The sequence below is a fragment of the Hippichthys cyanospilos genome, chromosome 8 (assembly GCF_059441005.1).
Source record: "Hippichthys cyanospilos isolate Australia breed blue-spotted pipefish chromosome 8, RoL_Hcya_1.0, whole genome shotgun sequence".
In the NCBI taxonomy this organism is placed as follows: Eukaryota; Metazoa; Chordata; class Actinopteri; order Syngnathiformes; family Syngnathidae; genus Hippichthys; species Hippichthys cyanospilos.
The window spans coordinates 6,072,820-6,093,931 of NC_142376.1; the positions used below are offsets into that span (position 1 = coordinate 6,072,820).

General features: G+C 36.0%; 1 protein-coding gene across 9 annotated transcripts in view; it reads left to right on the plus strand.

Annotated features, from left to right (window-relative positions):
- The first annotated feature begins 3,356 nt into the window (after window positions 1–3,356).
- LOC148419940 (uncharacterized) overlaps window positions 3,357–21,112 on the plus strand; it is a 62,998-nt gene continuing 45,242 nt past the window's right edge. For all 9 annotated transcript variants that reach the window (XR_015866470.1, XR_015866471.1, XR_015866473.1 and 6 more), the window contains exons 1-2: window positions 3,357–3,579; window positions 9,359–9,416. The gene's annotated coding sequence lies outside the window, so the exon portion shown is untranslated. The remainder of the gene's footprint in view (window positions 3,580–9,358; window positions 9,417–21,112) is intronic.

A 21,112-nucleotide genomic window follows, 5' to 3' on the forward strand; every position in this document is an offset into this window, starting at 1 on the left:
AACCTAGAGCATTTAATTTTTTTTCATCAGTTGTGTTTTTTTCTTTTCTTTTTTTTGGCAAGACTGTATTTGTGGTGAAAAAGTAATCGGGTTCACCTTGCTTTGGAATGATTGACCTTTAGCAAAAAAAAAAAACAGGTTGCACCGCCCTCCTTCACTAACAACCCATAAAAATAATCATTGCAATCATTACAATCGACAGCAGCTTTCTTCCTGTAGACATTACAGCGAGTTTATTGGCTTTTCGTCGAACAATACGGAGTCAGGTTTGTTTTCATAATAAACCAACGTGGGAGTGTCACTGTGAGCTTTTGTCAGGTCCTGCCACACAGGAGTCTCTCATGTTCTGGTTGGTGGAATGAAAGACAACACCTTTGGCTCTCTGTGTGTTTTTATTTTTTTTTCAGTTCACAACTTTAGATGCTTCTACATATTCAAATGAGTGTCACTGTCAAAATGGTGCCTTTACACAAATAATGCATTTTTTTCTTAAACTTGACAGGAAGTAGTCATTTTAACAGTTATAATTTTTCTGATGTGTGTTTGTGTGTGTGTGTGTGTGTGTGTATATATATATATATATATATATATATATATATATATATATATATACACACACACACCGTATTTTCCGCACTATAAGGCGGACCTAAAAGCCTTATTTTTTTTTAAAAGCTGATGGTGCGCCTTATAATCAGGTGTGCCTTATATATGGATCAATATTGAGATTGTAGATGGGGAATGAAGTGATAAAGTAAGCTTTACCTGTTTCTTTGTGTTTACAGTTGAACGAGGTTGCTCATATTGACATTGACTTCATATGCTATTGAGAGTTTAGTTATTATTTGAGTTATTATTGGTATTACTTTGAGTATTACTATTTTGTGATTGAAAGAGCTTTAAAATATGTCATTCATTGAGGGTGCGCCTCATAATACAGTGCGCCTTATATATGGGAAAGGTTTTAAAATGTCATTAATTGAGGGTGCGCCTTATAATCCGGTGCGGAAAAACGTGTGTGTGTGTGTGTGTGTGTGTGTGTGTGTGTATACTTTTTTTTTTTTTGGTCAACCAGAGGTGCATAGAAATTGACAAAAGAGGTTTCATACCACTCAAAATGTCAACACAGCCAGAAACAACAGAAGTGAATAGAACAGAAGAGACTAGAATGCCTTCATTGCCTGTAATTCTCTTTGTTTTGACCGTAAACTTAAGTGGGAGTTGCACTAAACTGCTTGAAGCTTTTTTTTTTTTTTTTTTTTTTAAGAATTCTTCCGCCCCCATGAAAGTACTACTTGTTTGCATGTGATTTGAGTGGAGTCTCAGGTAAGGCAAAATGTGATCAATCATTTTTAAGTTAAAATGGGGTTTTGATCTTCTGTTTCTCATGTTTTTTTGACCATTTAAAAAAAATTTGTCAATAGAAGCAGCCCTACAGGAGAAATACAGGCTGCACTTATTACTTTCAAATCACTTATGGTTATATTTTGGTTTTCCTATTGAAAAAAATAAAGATACAATTTTGGCATATCAGACAAAGATAGTTTGATAAAAAAAAAAAAAAATGCCTGAAGTGACTACTGTTTAATGCTTATGAATACATTTGCACACTAAATAGTTTTCTGGCAGGGTGCTCAATGAATAGAAAACTTTGGAAACTGAAATTTGTATTTTAGGAATTTTATGTCACACATTTAGACATCTCGTCTTGTGGGATTTGGGTCTCGTCCCATTTCTAAGCAAAAAAAAAATTACAGAGAAAGTGGACAAAGAACATTCGGATTCACCATGTATTGAAACTTAACTGAAGCTCAAAGTGAATCAGAAAAAATGCTTGCTGACTGAGGGGCGTTTGGGATCTTAGTTTTCAGTGGCGCCATGGAGCACATTTTCAAATGAAACTATGTTTCAAAATGTTACCCAAAAAAAAAAACCTGCGTAATTTATGTCTTTCATGTGGTAGGATGTCATCACAGCACTTCTCCTCACCTTGCAGGAGGTCACCACTGTGCAGTTACTTCGCTTCACGATCTATTCTGGGAACTCGAAGCAGGTAATTGTAAAATTCTGCTTTGAAATGAAGAAGCGGGACTATGCTTTTGTAGAGAAGTAGAAAGCATGGCGCGCTTTTCGTCCTATCTGGCACCACTTCTTCTTTGACTTCCTCTGCGAACATGAAAATGAACCCTGTGCTGCGGCCTGCGACTCATAGCTACTTTGAATATTATCTGCATTTCCAGGGGAAACCAGATAAGTGCACACATGCGCATACGTGCTCAGATGCTAGTTTTACTGTCTTAAGGGGACGTCTCGTTTCTAGACTTACATTTCACTATATATGTATTGTGTATATATTATATACTATACACTATATTATATTGTGTAATTTATGCATTGATAAATAAAAAAAAAAAAATACCTCAGGGCATTTAGCAACAAGTGACCAGGCAAGCAAATGAAGGGTACTTTTTTTTTTTTTTTTTTTGCAGGGTGTCCAACTTGAGTCACGGGGGCCAAATGTGGCCTGCCATTCATTTGTCATTGGCCCTTGTTCTAAATGAAAAATGAAATTTGACACAGCCTGCAAGACTAGTGGGGAAAAAAAAAGAAAAACAAAGGGTGGGGGTGCATAGAATGAGAATGAAGGCTGTACCCCCCAATAATAAATACAAGACCTATAAATAGGTGAATGTAGTGTTGAACTGTTACAAAACAAAAATAATAGTAAAAATGCTTTTTTTTTCTATTTCGCGTTCTGTTTCAAGGTTAGATTTATAAACATTAGTTAATACATTAATAATGAATTGCATTGAGCCGTTTACAGCAAAAATAATAGTAAATATTTAATATTTAAAGATTTCCTCCATTTAGCGTTCTGTATTTAATGATCTTCAAGTAACTTTTGGAAAAATTGTCCACTGACAGGAGTTTACCTTTGTTTTGGTTGCGAACGCTCTTCAGTGCAGGGCTGACAGAGGTAACCCCAAAATCTTGAAAATAATATAAACAATAAATAAGAGAGTCTAAAACAGGCTATTTCTAATTCATAGATTGACATAGATTGACAGCTATAAAGCTAGCTAGCTCGCTTGTTAGCGAGACAAATGAATTAGAGATAGATAGATAGATAGATAGATAGATAGATAGATAATACTTGTACATAAGTGATAGATGTGGAGTAGGCATGTACATAAAAAAAAAACAAGGACCTAAAATTGAAGTTGGCACCAAATTCATTCAAGTCACATGATTACAGTGTCCAATGAATGGCATATCTCCATTCATGGTGGGTGGAGGACATGTGGGCGTGTGACAAGAAGTTGATACTCACTCTGCGAATGCTGCAACTACTTCACTGTGAATGGCGCTAGTTTGTGGAACGTTTGCTGTAAGATTTCCTGCAGGCAGGAACACAAATGATTAAAGTGGTTTAGGCATGTTTTTTTTCATGTGCATGTTTTTTTTTTTTTTTAATCCATTCAGGGTAAAAGTTGAAAGAAAATATGCGTGTGCATGTGGCGTTTATAAAAGAAGGCAAAATAAAAATGGTTTGGGGCTCACAACTTCTGCTCATGTTGGGTAAGTCCACTTTTGAAATTAATTTAAAGTGTTTGGTGTGATAAGAGAGTGGGTGAGTCAAACAGCTCAACTTTCCTGTTCCCTTTTTCATCACTTCGAAACTTTCAATTCGTTGAGTGTAAAGTTTCCGGGTGGAACTTGAAAGCAGCACAGCTGATCTGTTCTTCTCATTTCGCTATGCTGGGAGTGACGTCACCTCCTGCCCCGTGGATAGTTATGACACCCGGGTATTTTTTTTATTATTATTTTTAAACTTATTGCCCTCATCAACGCAAGATCGGAAGTTTTGGGACTGCGTCATGCACACGCGTAGTTTAAACAACGAGAGAGTAAACGCAGAAGATCAAAACGCTCCGATGCCAGGAAGTTGTTCTGAGATATGCTGTGTTCACGGGTTATCGAAAATTGTGCCGTCGGTTTAAAAAAAGAAAAAAAGAAATCGTCATGTGTTGATTTGATATATGGATGTGTAAAAGCCTCGTGTGTTTGTTTATTACGTACATAAAAATGGTAACATCAGATCGCAAATGTGTAGTTGTAAGATCCAGGTTGTTTTAGGAGAAACAACTTTAGAACAAGAGATTCCATCGTGCGAGTCATTTAATGTTGAACTTTTTAGTGGACGTTAAAATAATACAAGCCAATTAGATGAGGTAGAAAAGGAAGAAAAATGTGTGAAGTTTATCTTCATGATAAACATTTACGGTGTTGTTTCGCATTACTTTTAATACAGTTATGGAGTAATTATAGCGTTTTTACAAATCAATGTATACTGAAAACGTGTTTTTTTTTCTTTACTTGAGCTTTTAATCAACGTGAGTACAATGCTGCATTTGAGAACCTCCACATTTGAGATGCACTTCCAAGGGCATCAGGGTAGTTTTTTTGTGAGTCAAAACACCAAAGGAATGTGATGATATCAACCTCCCAAGGCACCGCAGGAATTTTATCCAAATGTTAGATTAACTTGGAAGCAGGAAGTGTTATTACGGGGGGGATTCGGGAAGTGAAAAAAAAAGTCTTGATTTCAGAAATGTGAAGAAACAATTCATGAAGACAATGTAGCAGCGTGGTTCCCAAGTGGCCAGCACATCTGCTTCCCAGTTCAGGAATTCAAATCTCAAGGTCCACTGCATCATGTGACCCATAATCAAAAAAAGATAACCGCAAAACATTTGAGCAATTTATGTAATTTAGCTCACAGATGAATATTTGGTTTAATCTTCTCATCTTGGTGTGGTGTTAACATTTCCGACTGCGCTTGAACTTGTCTTCCTCCAGAGGACTGCAGGGGTTTTGAAGTGGGACTTTCAAAATGACAAAAGTGTCACGTGGGCTTTCTCTGTCCCACTTTGTTCTATTCATGTGGCTGACAGGCTAACGCGCACGCAAACCGGATGCGCGTGCGTCACAGATGCGTGGACAATAACTGGGTCTGTTTTCATTTTTTTATTTAGACAAGCTTTATTTAAACAGTATTGTTATTTAACTTCTTTGTGTGTGTGCGTGTGTGTGTGTGTGTGTGTGTGTGTGTGTGTGTGTGCAATTTCCTGGTTGTGTGACATGGCGGGCTCAAACTTCCTCTTGATGTCTGCATGCCGCTGACACTGAGGCATAGTGTGTTCCTATTTGTGTACCTAATAATTTGATTCCAGTCACTTGTCAGTCACTATTAGTTTCTTGGTCGCTGTCATCTGTAGCTAGGCAGATTCCCAACTGCAGTGCACTTAAAAATTGACATGGAGGAACTCTGTTTCGAAATACTTTAGTAGCCTTTGTGGTTGTGCTTCTTTCGAATATGCTAGCATTAGCCAAATAGCTTTTACAAACGGGAAGTGTGATCATGTCAGTTTAGAAACATTAGGATTTTTAAAGATTTTGCAAGTGGTTTGTTTCTTAGTGTTAGCATTAGCATCTAGCGCTGACAATGCTAATTATGTTTATTCAAATAATTGTAAGGACTTGCACACTCCTGCATCGGTTTGGACTGTTTTATTTTTCTTTCAATTTTATCATATAGCTTTTAGCACTTATTGTAATTTTACGCGGTCAAATGAATTAGCTACGTTGTTTGTTTGTTAGCAAATTGTAGCTTTTTTTTTTTTTAAGTTCTGCTGAGATCAGTTTTGGACTTTGAGCATTAGCGTGCCGACAATGCCAATTTCCCTTATTCCAGAGTGTGGCAGTTAGCCACAGTAGCGTCTTTATGTTAGCTTATTTGGTCAGTTTAGCAGGAATTAGCATGTGCCAAAAGAAAAAATGAAAGAGAATAAATAGCATTTAAAATCGCAGGGCTCAGACTTTTAGCAATAGCATTTAGTATTAATGATGCTAATTTGGCTCATTTGAATATTGCAAAATCCGTGGGTTCATTTAGTATTAGCCACGGATTAGAATGTTAACATAAACTTGTTTTCAAAGAGTTTTGTTGCAATCTGCAGGATTTTTAATCGCTCTAACTATGGTTTGCGTTGGTGTTAGCTTGAAGGATTTAGCTCTGACAATGCTCATTCAAATGAAAAATGGGAACTCTGTGTTTAAGCTACCAAAACGACTTTATAGTATTTCATTGTGTTGGAAACAAGCATGAATTAGCATGTATAGATAATTTCAAGAAGAAACCTAAACAAACAGTTAAATTATGCACATGTACTTGGTTATCAGTTACTTTCTTGCGGTAATTTCCTAATCTTCAACCTTGACTTTTATGGCAGCGGTAATGAGTCAATCACTTTTCACAATTTCTATGATACAATCATATGGATGTGCAACTTTTGGCTTGTAATATTTGACACCTTTACTGGTGTGTCAAACGTACACGAAGAGCTGCAGTGGCAAGGACATATAATGCTTAAGGCAATGTGTCAATATTTGCATTTAGTACACATGCATGTCATGTGGTGTCTTTGCTCTAACGTGGAATATTTGCACAAACATATCAATTGCATTTTTTTTAATGTCACAGGACAATTCTTTAGGTTAACCAGTATCCAAAAGTCAGCCTTGCACAAGGTTAGTGATGAATACTGTACCAATATGTAGGTAGAAGTTGAAATTTGAATATTAATTTTCTCATTCAAATCCACGCAGTATACAAACTATTCAAATCCAGTTAACTCATACTTACGTCATAAATTGTCCTAGATTGCCACTCAGCGGTCAAACAAGGTAATGACAGCCTTTCCACAGCCCTTTTTACGCATGTTTGCTCTGCCGCCATCTGCTGTACAAGTGGTGGTATTACAACTATTTTAAACACTAAGTGCATGTCTATAGTAATTTTACCTATAAAGTTCCGCCCCCTTTTGGGAACAGGTGGTGTTTGGTCAACACCTTCGACTGCGTAATAGTCGGGCTGGGTTTTTGGTACATTTTTTACATTTAATTCAGTTGACACTGCTGTCCATATTCCACTCATTAATCCATTCTAGTCCCACAAAATTATGATATATTAACTGGGTTTTTAATTAATAACCCTTGAAGAAGCATTAATTAATGCTCTGGTGTGCCCAGCCTCTCCAGCAGTGGGCTGTATAATACAGACACAAACAAAGAGGTATTTCATTACCATCATTGAATAAAATTTATTTTTCTTCTCAGAGGATAAAGGATATATGCTTGTGTGTATTGTTTTATTGTCTGTTTAGATGTGTTGATGCATTTTTTGTAGGCAAATAAAGTGTTCCTTAAAATGTTACAACAGTGCCACGCAGATGCTAGTTTTTAGCCTGTCTATGGCGTTTCCCCTTACACAGTTGCGTTAAAATGGCAAACTTTAAGTCGATATTTTATGATCGATGTTTAAATGATATGAATACACGTCTGGGCTCACTGAATTGACACAAACGTCACCCACCTTTGAAAATCACGCTTGGTGGTCGGGATGGGAAGGCATACAAAAGAAGTTTTGTTACTCACGCACATGCTTCACATGCAGAAATGACAAAAGTCCACACAGATGTTGCGCAAACACTGATATATGTGTGTGGTCCAATTCCAAACACAGAGGCCTTGTAACCTGGAGAATAAAAGCGTTTCGACTGTTGAGGAGTTGAGTCAGATCCTTCTGAGCCTGACTCATGACATGCACACGCTTTCTTTCAGCCTTATGCTAGTTGTGGGCTGTTGTTATGTTGCGGCTAAACCATGTAACTGTACTTTTCAATTTTATTTGAAAGAAATTCTGTATGTTTGGATGGATGAATATCAAAAAAATGTTATTTTTTATTACTGAAATATATAATGGGATTTTAAAAGGAATATTTTTTGTTCACCACTATATACTGTATCGTTCAATCTCATACATTGTGGCTTTAATTTCCTGAGATACGGTTCATATATGCCTAAATATGTCTAACCCCTCCACATATACACACACACACACACACAAAAAGTCAACACATGCTGAGCCACTTGACTCCATTTGTGCAATGTCCACGTCTTATGATTGTGTGACGTGGGTCATTTGTGATAAAAGTCACCTCTTACATAGATAAACACAACACATGGAAAAAAAATAATTTGTTAGCTAGGCCTTTGATGCAGGTATAAATAAAATTAGACATATCATTTGACATTTATATGGCTGTTTAGGTATTTTGGTATACATATATATATATATATATATATATATATATATATATATATATATATATATATATATATATATATATATATATATATATATAATTCATAAACTGTCTTAGATGTATGGTACTCTATATATTGTATATAATTTATTTATTTATAATTTATTTTTTTTTTATAATATATACATATACCAAATAAAGATAATATATGACACATTTATTTATTATGCAATTATTATAGTAAAATATAAAAAATAATGGACCTAATTTTACATATTTACATATATAATGAAATATTATAGTGATATACTATATAATCGATTTAGAATATTTCTTTTTGTAATTATGTAACACATACATTTATAACTTCAAATGCTAAAAACTGCCATAATATTTCATTTTGTACTGTATTAAATGAGTTAGAAACAGTTTTTCTCTTTTTATAGATGTCTGAAATAATTCCTTCAATCAAAAATAGCCTACAGAGTAAATAAACGAATAAATTATTAAAAAACATCTCATGCCAACATCTCTCTCTCTCTCTCTCTCTCTGTATGTGTGTGTGTGTGTGTGTGTGTGTCTGTTTACACTCTTGTTCTTGCCGGACTTTGTTTTTGAACATCCCCAGAGCAAGACCCTGAAGAAAACCGTTTCTTTTCCTTCACGGTCTCAAGAAATACAAAAACTGGTCTTCCTTGCATGCATTGCATTTCCACCGTATGTTATGTGAACCGAAACTTCGGTTCCATTCTCGAGGTGGACAACAAAAAAACTCCCCGTCCCTTGGGATTCCTGGGAAAAAGGAAGTTGTTTCTCCTCTTGCGCATCGGATCACGCTCCCACCTTTTTTTTTTTCTTCCCATGATACATGTCGGTACACACACAATTACGAGTCGGAAGCGTGGGTTGCGGGGGTGCTTGTGAGGAAGTTGGAGATGACTCAACTTGAAGCGCGCTGCTCATTCTCTTCATTCTTTCCTCCTCTCATCTTTGAGTTCTCTCAATTCGGTCCCTTCTGTCCTCCATTTGAGCCATGATCTCATCCCTCTCTCTGCCCCTCAAACCTCTAGGAGACTCATCCTGTGTGTGTATGAATGTGATGATGTCCTGTGCGCGTGGGAAGATGACTCGCCTTCCTCGGTGTGATTAAAACATTCCGTCTCTCTTCTTGTTCTTTCCGGCTCTCTCAGACTGAAGTGAGGCGTCTCCGCTGAAGAAGAAGGAGAAAAACAAGAAGAGGCGCAAATGGTGAGTGAAAACCTTCAGAACATCTGCTTTTATCCCAACGTTGTTGTTATGAGGACATCTGGTGGAGGGTTAGTGGCAGAGGTGTTGGTTTTTTGAGCGGGCGATTTTGAAAAGGTGACGTGATGTTTTTGGAATGAGGTCATGTGATTGGTGAATTCATCTGGGCAGTTCGTTGACGGACATTGGCAGAGGACGTTGTTTACTTAAGTTGTTTGTTCGAGGTCTATTAGCTTAATGCTAATGTATAATGGGAAATGCCATTTAGGGGCTCGAGTAGTGTTTCTCAAATCGTGGGGGGGTGCGGATGAGCCACGGGAAAAGAATTTGTTTTGCCATGTTAAGTGTAATCGTTATCAAACAAGGATTAGCATCTTTATTGTCAGGCACTTTGATGCACATGTTTTTTTCTGCTTAGACAAACATTTAACCTGTAAAAAATTCAGCTCATTTTTATAATTTACTAAATCGTCTCGCGGGCCGGATTGAACCCATTTGCGGCCCAGAATCAGCCTGCAAGCCATTGGTTTGACACCCCTGGTATAGATAAACCTTTAAACTGTATATAACTACTGGGAAAAAAAAGTAGTTAACAATTTTTGATTTTTTATATATATATATATATATATATATATATATATATATATATATATATATATATATATATATATATATATATTGCTTTTGCCTTGTGTCAAGTTAAAAGTATTTAACCCAAGTGCACACACTTTGCAAACTATACAAATTGTATTTTTTCCTAATTTTGTAAATGCTTTTAAAGGCGTGATTAAAGTTACTCAAGAATATTTTTTTCCCTTCAACTACTCAAATTGTTCGTTGGCATCAATTCTATCCATACATATGTAGGTTAAATTTATTAACACCCACAAAAAATGGAAAAATAGTATGGTCTGTCTTTGTAGTCTGCCATGAACTGATCTCTAGTGCCACCTACAGTCTTGAGGTGAAACACAAGTCAACAAAGAATTTTCTGTTTGCTGAAATACTTTGACCACAGCTCAATGGAATGTTGTAAAAATCGCAGGAAAATCAATGCCATAAATCCTTTTAAAATGAACCTGAAAAATTGTAATTATAATGGTTTTATATGGTCCAAAATTTGGACAATGGTTATTTTTGTACTCAAAATCTTACACGTCCAGCTGCAATCCCATAGAAATGTCAGCATGTCAGAATTTTACGTTTTAATCATCTCCTGGAAATTTCAGCTCCCTCGTGTTTTATTTACCCATTGATTCTTTTATGATAACATAAAAAATCAAAGGATTTTCCATAATTTGTAACATAATGCCACAAGGGTAAAGTAAAGTGTACTTTACAATTTTTATAGATAATAATCTTATTCATGGTTGGCATGGCATATGGAGGGTGAGGGGGTATTTTCTCTTTTCTGGGGGGGCAAGCAGAGTATAATTGAGAAGCACTGGACTAGAGGGTAGACCATAGATGTTATAATAGTTAGAAATGTTATAAACAAACCCTATAAACCAAACATACAAAGACAGCAAAAGAGAATTGATCAGGTAGAGAGAGGTGGGGGTGGGGGTGGGGGTTGAGCGAGGAAGGAGTTAGAGGGAGGGATGTGGAGAGAGAGGTAGAGAGAGAGAGTGTGATAGAGCGGGGGAGAGAAAGTAGGAAGAAGGCCAAGAAAGATGGAGGGAGGAGGGGGAGAGAGATGGGGGACGGAAAAAGGGGAGGGATCAAGCAAAAGAGATGGAGCGGAGTGAGGGCCGAGAGAGAGAGAAAATGGAGGGAGTAAAAAAAAAAGGGGGGGTGGGGGGCTTGCAGGACACAGATGAGTCAGTGGCCTGTGTTGCACGCAGGTCGTGTGATCTGCAAAAACACACTCAACAGCGCGTTTGAGTCATCATTACGTTGGCCCAGAAGTGCAAATCACACAAATAAAAATCGAAGCGAAGAAAAAAGTTAGCGCCAACAAAAAAACCTTACAAGACTGAGGCAAACAAGAAAAGGATGCAAACAAGAAAATGAGAAGCAAACAAGAAACAAGACGCAAACAAGAAAAAAAAGAAGCAAACAAGAAAGACGCAGCAGACAGAGCCGCCATTTTGATAACAGCAATAACGTTTGAATCACTGGTAGTGCTAATTTTAAAAAGAGGGGCAAAAAAAAAACTTGCCAGAGAATTAACGTCCTGCTCAAAGTTGAACGTTGCTCACATATCCCTCTCATCCATTCAGGAGTGACCCCCCCTCCCCCTTTATCTTGCGTGTATCCTTTTTTTTGTTTACTCCTTATTTCTTGTTTGCATCTTTTATCTTGTTTGCTTCTTTTCCCTAGGTTGCATCGTTATTCTTGTTTGCTTCTTTTTTCTTATTTGCATCTTTTTCTTGTTTGTCTTTTTTCTTGTCTGCTTTTTTCTTGTTTGCGTCTTTTTTATTGTTTGTTTCAATTTGTTGTTCGCATCTTCTTGTTTGCTTTTTTCTTGTTTGCATCTTTTATCTTGTTTGCTTCTTTTTCCTTGTTTGCGTCCTTTTTATTGTTTGTTTCAATTTCTTGTTCGCATCTTCTTTCTTGTTTGCTTTTTTGCATCTTTTTTATTGTATGCTTCTCTCTTGTTAGGCGATTGTTTTGCGATTACCATTTTTGTTTGCTTAGTTTTATGTTTGTGTGATTTGCACCTCAAGGCCACGTCTCTCTTTTTTTTAAACCTCCACTTGCACTTTACTTTTAAAACATTCTTGGTTTCTTTGGTTTCAATAGAAGATGTCGCTGCAGCGCAATGACAACTTGACCTAAAAAAAATACCTTGTTTTCAAATATTTTGAGTTTTTTGAGTATTTTTAAGTATTTCGAGTTTCAATAGTTACCTCAATGTATTTGTAATTGTTAAACGTTACTAGAACATTTGTATGCACTATTTAAAAATATTTCTCCCACGAACTCATTCACTTTCATTGAAATCATTTTTATTTGTAGCTACTCCTGAAATTTCGAGATGACAAGTTAGCGTGGGCGTGTGTCTTTTCTCTTACTTTTTTTTAAAAAAAAAAACTCATGCACACACTCACACTTCTGACTGTACTGTTGTCAGATGACTAAGCCAGTCCAAAAAATTCTCTCACTTGCTCTTTTCGTTTGCACTTTGTGAATCAAGAAAAGAACAATGAGAAAACCTTTGTCTTGATAAATGTATTCTTCCAAATGCCACTGTTAATAATAATCATATTCATAACAAATAATTAAGAAGATTACGCAGAAGCATGTCTTTGTAGAACCGAAACGAAACAACCGCAGAGACGTGCAGGAACGTGACGCCATCGCGTAGTATTGTCGTCGTAGTAGTAGTTCCCGTTGCTGCCACGAGGTGGCGACTCTTCCCCACGTTTTCAATCCCAAGCGTCTTGACAGTTTTGAGTCGGTTTTATTCCCCCGAGTTTAGAGCGATAGATTTTAAACGTAGTTTTTACTAATTAAACAGCACTTAAAACCACCAACCTATTTGGAACCACCTCTTCTCATTATAAAATAAATTCAGCAACTTTTTTGTGCGGACGGTCACTAAAATACTTTGCAGAATTAATCACTTTTGGCGTACATTTTTTAAATTTATAACTAAATAAATACATACATACATTAATTGATTTATTCAAATCGACTATGAATAACAATTGGCTGTCAGAAAATGTTGCATTTAAAGGTTCCGTTTTTCTTCTGAACATTTGTGCCATGTAAGAGCTTCGGTCCTCGTGTTTTATAGTATTTTTTTAATGAACGCGTTTGATTTTATTTTCCCTTCCCTGACTAAATATTGATTTATTAAGTATATTAAGTTTACCTCTCTAAAAATAATTGAACATATTTTCGTGCGTGAAATAGTCAAATGTGGCATCGTTATTCAAATAACAGCAATAAAAATCCGATGTAATATCTGCTCGTTATGTAAATTATTAATTTAATTGAAGTAAAAAATTTATTCATAATCTTCAAAATTTTAATCACGAGTTAAAAGGTGCATACATAGATATCGGCATTTTACTCAGATATTTGACTCGACATAAGCGATTATGAGAGCTTTTTGAATTTTGTTATAATATTCATCTTTTTCTTCAAGTCAGCATGCAGAGAAGAGAAAGACAATTTCGATCCTCACGTGTGTTTGTTTCCCTTTTTTTAATATTTACCAATGACCTTTATTTTTATGAGTACTTTATTTGTTTTAAAAAATCCCTATATGAGCATAATGTGGTTTTTGAAAATTAATTTGGACCTCATTTCCTCGGGATAAAGAATTTTTTTGGTCAAGGGCGCCATTAAAGATACATATTTTAATGTAGTATTTTTTAACAATACAACTTGCCAACAGTTTTAGAATATACGTTTTTTTGAGGGTATTCTTATTTATTGATATTGTTAATCTGAAGTTAACCAATATTAAATGTGATTTATTAGATTTTATACTAGATTTAGATTTTAATCTGAAATCAACCAATATTAAATGTGATTTATTAGATTTTTTTTCTTTTTTTTCTCGTCTTTTTTTTTTACAGTTAATGCGACTTGTGGTGCTGCATGGCTTACAGCTTCTTGCAGGCGTTGAGGCTTCTTTTTATCGTGCTCGTAGGTTGCGCTTGATGTTTTTTTTTTTTTAGACGAGACAAACGTGGTCAATACAGCAATACTCACATGCTCATGTGTGGTATATGCAACAGGAAGGCCGTTCCAAGCAAGTTTTAACATTTCATTTTCGTTGTTGTTGTTGAAGGGATAAAAATATATTTCCAACGTTTTGCATGTTCAAATGCTAGTTCAGATGTTCAGTCATGTCTACAAGACATCAAAAGTCGCGAAAATTTATCGCTGCATATTAGAACACACCGCTCTCCACAAAGGCAAATTCATGTGTTCATTCTTGTTGAAATGTCCCTTTGTATTCCAAACAATTATCTTTATGTTTAAAACGAGGGAATATTTTTGACGTCACAACAATCCACGTTGATACAATTTTATTCAATAAAATAAGAGTTTTTGCGTATGATCTTAAATACACGGGAGGACAAGTGTCATCGAATAAATTACTGCGAGTTAAAGTCATAAAATGTTTTATATTTTTCAATGTTTTTTCATTTCGATTTCAGTAATGATTCACTCTAAATTTTCCGCTGTATTATTCATTATTTATCATGTTAAAAATGTCAACTAAGAGCAAGATCAAAATAGTGCTACCTGGCGCCAGAGCCACGCGGTTCCGACCCTTGCTAAGTCAGAGTCAATATTAACACAGAAATTTTTTTCTCGGAAGTCTTTAACTTGTTTTCTTCTCTGGAATGAGTCAATTGAGGTCGTTAAAAAAGTAACACTGCCATTTAAAAGTATTTTTTAAAATTGCGAATGAAGGAACATCAAAAATGGTTATTTGACGGCCGTTCGGCAAATAAATGGTGGACAAATGGCTTAAAAATTGAGAAACCAAATGTCGAAAATGCATTTCAGCAACCGCGCATATATTTATCCTAAATATAAATATGGCTAAAATAAATTCAGCGCCTTGAAACGTATTTTTTAATGACAGTTCAAATCTAAAAATATTTTTGTTTGTTTAAGGGAATATTATTAATTAGGGATATATAGAGAAAATTCAAACACCCTCTTTACACACACGTGCGTCTGGCTCGCAGAAACCATGCAACTGTCCAAAAAGCGAAATTTTAGAAAATGACAAGGACGACGAACAACAAAACTTAAGTTAATGTAATATTTACGCTCGAAGACGTCTCATCCATTTAAAAAAAAAATGTAAATCTAACTTGCCGAGGAAGACGACATTTTTATTAAAACAAAACCAAACCAAACATAAAAGACGGTCCCTCTCTTGTTCATAACTAACAGATAGCGAGATGTTAATAATAATCTAGTGAAGAAATTAGCACACGTAATTAATATTATCATTTAATCTCTGCGTGTTATTTTTCAACATGAAAAACTATGTGCGTATTTTCCAATAAATGCGTGTAGTGTAACTATAAATGTGGCGTCGGAGAGGCCGAAAAACGTTCATGAAAGGGAAGGGAAAGAGGGGGAAAAAAAGGCCCCAAAGCAACGCGTCAAAATTTAAATTTTATTTATGTTTCCCTCCAAGGCCCAAAAGGCCCCAAGAGTTGACATTGTTGTTTAAAAAAAACATTCATTTGAAAAGTATAAATAAAAAATAAAAAAAAGTATAAATGCGGCAATAAGTTGAAATGGTCTTATTTTAATATTCTTTCATCGGTAAGGACTCAGTCCCCTTTAGCTCCGCAGTTAAACATTTGAGGAAAGTTTAAACAAATATCAAGTAATGTATGACTTTGCAAACGGGCTTGACGGAAAATACGTTCATATTTACATAATTAAAGAATTTATTGAGACCGTCATGCCGGAGAAGAATGGTTCTGTCAGGTCTATGTTCAAATTATATTTTTATCTTCAATAATGCATAAAGTGGTTGACACCCTTTTAGAGGATTAATGCTATTCCACATTTTAGCTGGATGGTATAATATTAAAGAAAATATGTCTATTTTCAAATAAAATTTGTGTAGTGGCCAGTCTGATGTGGCGAGCTTATTATGGCCATATTCACTAGTGAGGGTTGCCTAGCATAGGCTAGGCTAGTTTAGCTTTCTTCGTATTCCTTGATTATCTCCAGTTTTGTTTCCATATAAATCATCTTCTTACTTCTCTCATTAACATCACTAGCAATCTTGAGACCAAAGGCTAACCAATTCAACTTTGAATTTAGCACTAGAATGCACAAGAAATCCTATATTGAAAGCACTCTCAAACGAGATCAAGTCTTTAGGCAGACATCTTTGTGACCCCGCCCACTGACCAATAACAGACCGGCATCTTCTTGACCCCCGTGATGCTGACCAATAGTAGACCGGTATCTTAGGAGTCATGAAACCGACCAATAGCAGACCGGCATTGTACTGACGTGGTGACGTATGAGCGCGTTGCCCCTAGTAGACACGCGCCCACACTGACCGCCATGTTTGAGGTGTTGTAAGGTGAAAAAAATGATGTAAAGAGGGGACAAAAAAAATGTAACGGTCTACGTTGTAAGGTGAAAAAAAACATAAGGCAGGGACGTCGTAAACCGGGGGTCAACTGTATATGGGGTTCACTGTGTGTTATCAGAAATATTTCTATGTTGTTTTCCAGATAGTAGCGTTTATATTTTTATCACTAGACGTCCCTGACGTTTGTGTCTACTCCGTAAAGAAACGAGGCAGGGATGCTGCCGAGCAGTCAATCGGGGACACGATGCAAATGAACGATTATGATCAGCGCCGAAAGCCTACCTGCCGCCGCCACCCTCCCTACAGGCAGTGTTTTCTCACGTTATCACGACAGTTTGACGATGACGTCTGACTACGCTCGGCGGTGGCAAGTCACTGAGGACAAACACCTACAGTAGTTACTATTCTTAACTACATTTTTCCTGCTCTTTCTGTATTTTCGGTATTGCTAAAACCATGCTTATACAATAAAGTAGTCTTTAGTACGGAATCCCACTTGCGCTGTCCAAACTTTCCTTATAACAGCAAACGCATTTTACACGACAATCATCTTATTACTTTTATAGATTGGGAATAGATTGTCCTAAACATTGCGACGGGGTTGCGAAGGGACATTGCAGGATGGTCCCAATTAGAGCTGCCTGTGAGAACCTCCCGTCACATCTCCTTGGCTGCAAAGGAAACCCCCTCCAAAAAAAAGGGATTGCACGTGTTGGCGAATTGAAGTAACGGTTGTTTCATCGCCTTCCCAGCAGTTCAGCTGCATCATCGTCAACGCCAAAACCGCAAGTGGTAAATTACAATTCCAAATAAGTATACTGAGAGTGCATGCACATAGATTTTATGTTTATACTAATGGTAGGCCAGTGGGGGGGGGGGGGGGGGGGGTTGATCCCAGGAAAAAGGCTTTGTTTTTGTCATGTGGAAATGTAATTGTAATAAAGTGATAATTTTCTTCATTTTCTTTTAGTTTCAGGCACTTTGGCGCACTTGCTTCTTTTTTTTTCCGTTTTAGATTAAGCTATAACCCGTATGAACATGATACAAATAATTAACAGTTGTTGAGAGTCGATTCATATTGCGTTTTTCTGTTGTTAATGTTAAAAAGGATACATTTGTAGGTATACTTAAACCATTTTCAGCAATAATAATCTTATTTATAAGCGCGAAAAGTTTTCTCTTTTCTAGGGGGGCCTGGCAAAATATACTTGAGAAACACTGTGGTAGGCCAACATTTCTAAAACTCCTTTCCTTATTATAGTGCAAACTTTTATTCAAATTTTCTGAAATAGTGATTTTATGTATTTATTTTATTAGTTTTCAGATATGATCATCTAAATTAAAATGAATGACTGCAATTCCCCAAATACAGGACACATTTCGTCACGTTTTCTTGTGTTCTTATCCATAAGTTATATATTTGTTGCGCGTTAAGTGTGTTTTGGATTTCCCACATTGTGAGCAGTCAGTGAACGCCTCCTCAGCGTAAGGTTAAATGAAGCAATTGTTGGTCCTTTTCCTCATGACGCAGCTTGAGTTCCTTTTGCGATAACTAACCGAAGTTACGGGCCATCCGTGTTCTATCAAGTTTCTGATTGCATGTGTAAAATCCAAAAGATCACAATTAATAAACGAGCCAATTGAAATACCTTTCTGTGTGTTCTAATAGTTACACTTATAATAGACGCAGTTGGAGAAATAACTAAGTCGAGGGTAGTCTCCAAGTGAAGCTCAAACACGAGTGAGAATGTGTGGCGGAAGGAGTATAGTGAGAATGAAAGAGAGCATTAGGAAGATGTTCCAAAGAGTTCTATTGTGAAAAGTTGGAATCTCGAGTGTAAACTCTGCTTCACTTCATCATGTTTGGTCGGCTACGAGCTCCACTCTAGGTCGTTGCCCAAGGGCAGTTTGGGCAACCTTGACTGTTGCTAAGGGATTAAAATGGGAAGGGATAACAGTACAGTTACTTTATGAGTTTAATGATGAAAGATTTACGTAAATATGAGGTCTGCAGTTATCGTCTCAAAAACAGTATGTAAAATACTTCGCACATTTTAAAATGTCTCTCTCTCTCTCTCTCTCTCTCTCTCTCTTATATATATATATATATATATATATATATATATATATATATATATATATATATATATATATATATATATATATATATATATATATATATATATATATATATAATGCAATAAAATAGTCATTGTCTGCTAAGAGTCCAAGTCAAGCCTTTATGTATTTTTAGCACGGCTCTTGCAGATTTCATGCGTTGTAACTCTTCTAATGACCTTTTGGTTGAGGAGATATCTGATATCAGCAACGGCATTCACGCTGGTTGCTACGGCGATGGAGAACCAACTCACTCGCATTGATGTGCGTGTATGACACACAGAAACGTTTGACTCAATCAACATACGGTTTGTCTTTGGCCTCCTTAGAAATGAGATTTGCTAACTTCTAAAAGTGAGTCACGGTAGACAAAACTGAAAATATAATGGAGTTAAATCAAGCGGTATAGTGGGAATGGTCAGAACCTTGGAACTGAAACAAACTACAAGTCATAAGTGCGCATATTTCTTTGTGGGACTGTTAGCAGTGTTCAAAGGGGAGCTAGAAACCGTCTCTGGTGGGGCGTTGGCGAAGTTATCCGTTTTAGAGGGGCGTAGGTGTGGGAGGGAGAGGAGGAGGGGGGATGAAATTGCTCTTGGGAGCAAGTTCACATCACCCACTGTTGTAGCTGAGGACCACACCATCTGTTTGTGAAAAAAACCATCAAATAATACATACGTAAAATACTGTAAAACACCATAAGAATGATCATACAAACTAAACACAAGAATGTCGGCAGAGGTCTGTGAGATTAAAAATATAATTGGACCCTGTGTGAACGTTTGGATGAATGTGGAAAAACAAGGCAACAAAAGGCAAGGAAACAAAAAAAAATGTGGCTTATTAGTGAGTTTGATTGTCAGCATGTGGCCAAAATTGTTGACATGCCCGTAAGCGTAGTAGAACGCAGTTTGAAAGCCACAAAACTTCTTTCAGTTTAGTTTTTCACAAGCTGTCACAATATAACAACACCTAGTCAAACGGTCTTTGTGTATCATACATTTCCTTTCAGTCAATTAATCATATTTTTAAATAAAATATTTGTTCCAAACGTGCTACGTTGTACTAGCATGGCATTTCACATATTTAGTACACTATACTGTACATTTAACCCAATAGTTTATTTTTTTAAAGCAGTGGTAGGATTTTTTTGGCATTAGCTACCTCACTAGGTGCTTAGAGTTATTACTTATTTAAAATGACATATCTTTGTATTGATAAATGAGTCACATAAACATACTAATTTGCTAGCATTAGAATTTTTCATATCTTTACACCGTGTACTAGATATAAGTCTAAAAAATTCGACTAATCATTTCAGTCAGAAACAAGGTATTTTATGAGTAACTATTTACTCATCTATTGGTAAAATCTTTTGGAATTTTTAGCATTAGCCTGCTAACTAGCTTCCTGGCTAAGTAAAAAACCAGGGCAACATTTTTACTCTTTTAAAATGACATATCTTTGTATTGATAAATGTCTTATCTAAACATGTTAAGTCTTCCTAGCATCAAAATTTCTTTACATAGTGTTCTCAAATAAAAATTCCATTCATTATGTCAGCCTAAAACAAGGTATTTTATGAGCTATCTATGAGCAAAACCAGAATAACGTTCAAGTTTGGGGGATTTAATTTTCTTTTTTTTTTCTTTTTTTTTTTTAGCATTAGCTAGCCATGTAACTAGCTATCTGGCTAAGTTCAAACCAGGGCCACGATATTAATCTTTTAAAATGACATATCTTTTTATTGATAAATGCCTCATGTAAACATGCTAAGTCTTGCTAGCATTTTGCATATCTTTACATAGTGTACTAGATATAAATCTAAAATTAAAAAAATCGGATCATGTCGGCCTAAAACAAGGTATATTATGAGCTAGCGATGTGCAATGCCAAAATAATGTTTATATATATTTTTAAAAACATTTACTAGCTAACTAGCTAAGTTCGAAGCAAGGGGACATTTTTACTCTTTTATAATGACATATCTGTATTAATAAATGCCTCACTTGAACATGCTAATTCGTGCTAGCAATAGCCTTTTGCATATCTTCACTTTGCATATCAAATGTCCGAAAAAATATATTGGTTGTGTAGTTTGAAACTAAGCTTTTTAATCAGCTAACTATGCTGTTGTATAAGAATTTTTTTCCACTGATAGACACGTTTAACTGCTATGTCCTGTTGGCTGTAGCAAAGTGCATAACTTTACATAATCCAACAATGTATAAATATTGTAGACATAAGGGTTATTCTAACTTCTTTAGCGCCAAAGCTAGGATGAGAGTTAGCTAATCTTTAGATTGGTTGCTTCATGGTCCAAGATGAAACAGTAAACAGTCCACAAGCTTTACTGACTTCTTTTTTTCAATCCAAAGGAGAAGTACATTGAATTTATGTGCAAATCCAGTTAATCTCCGTGACGAATTTCTCAAAAACATCATTTTAACAGCAACCTGTCCCGCTTTTTTAGTTTAACGTTGAGCGGACCAAAAAAAAAAAAAAAAAGGCCACCACACCGAGCAGCATGTGACTCATC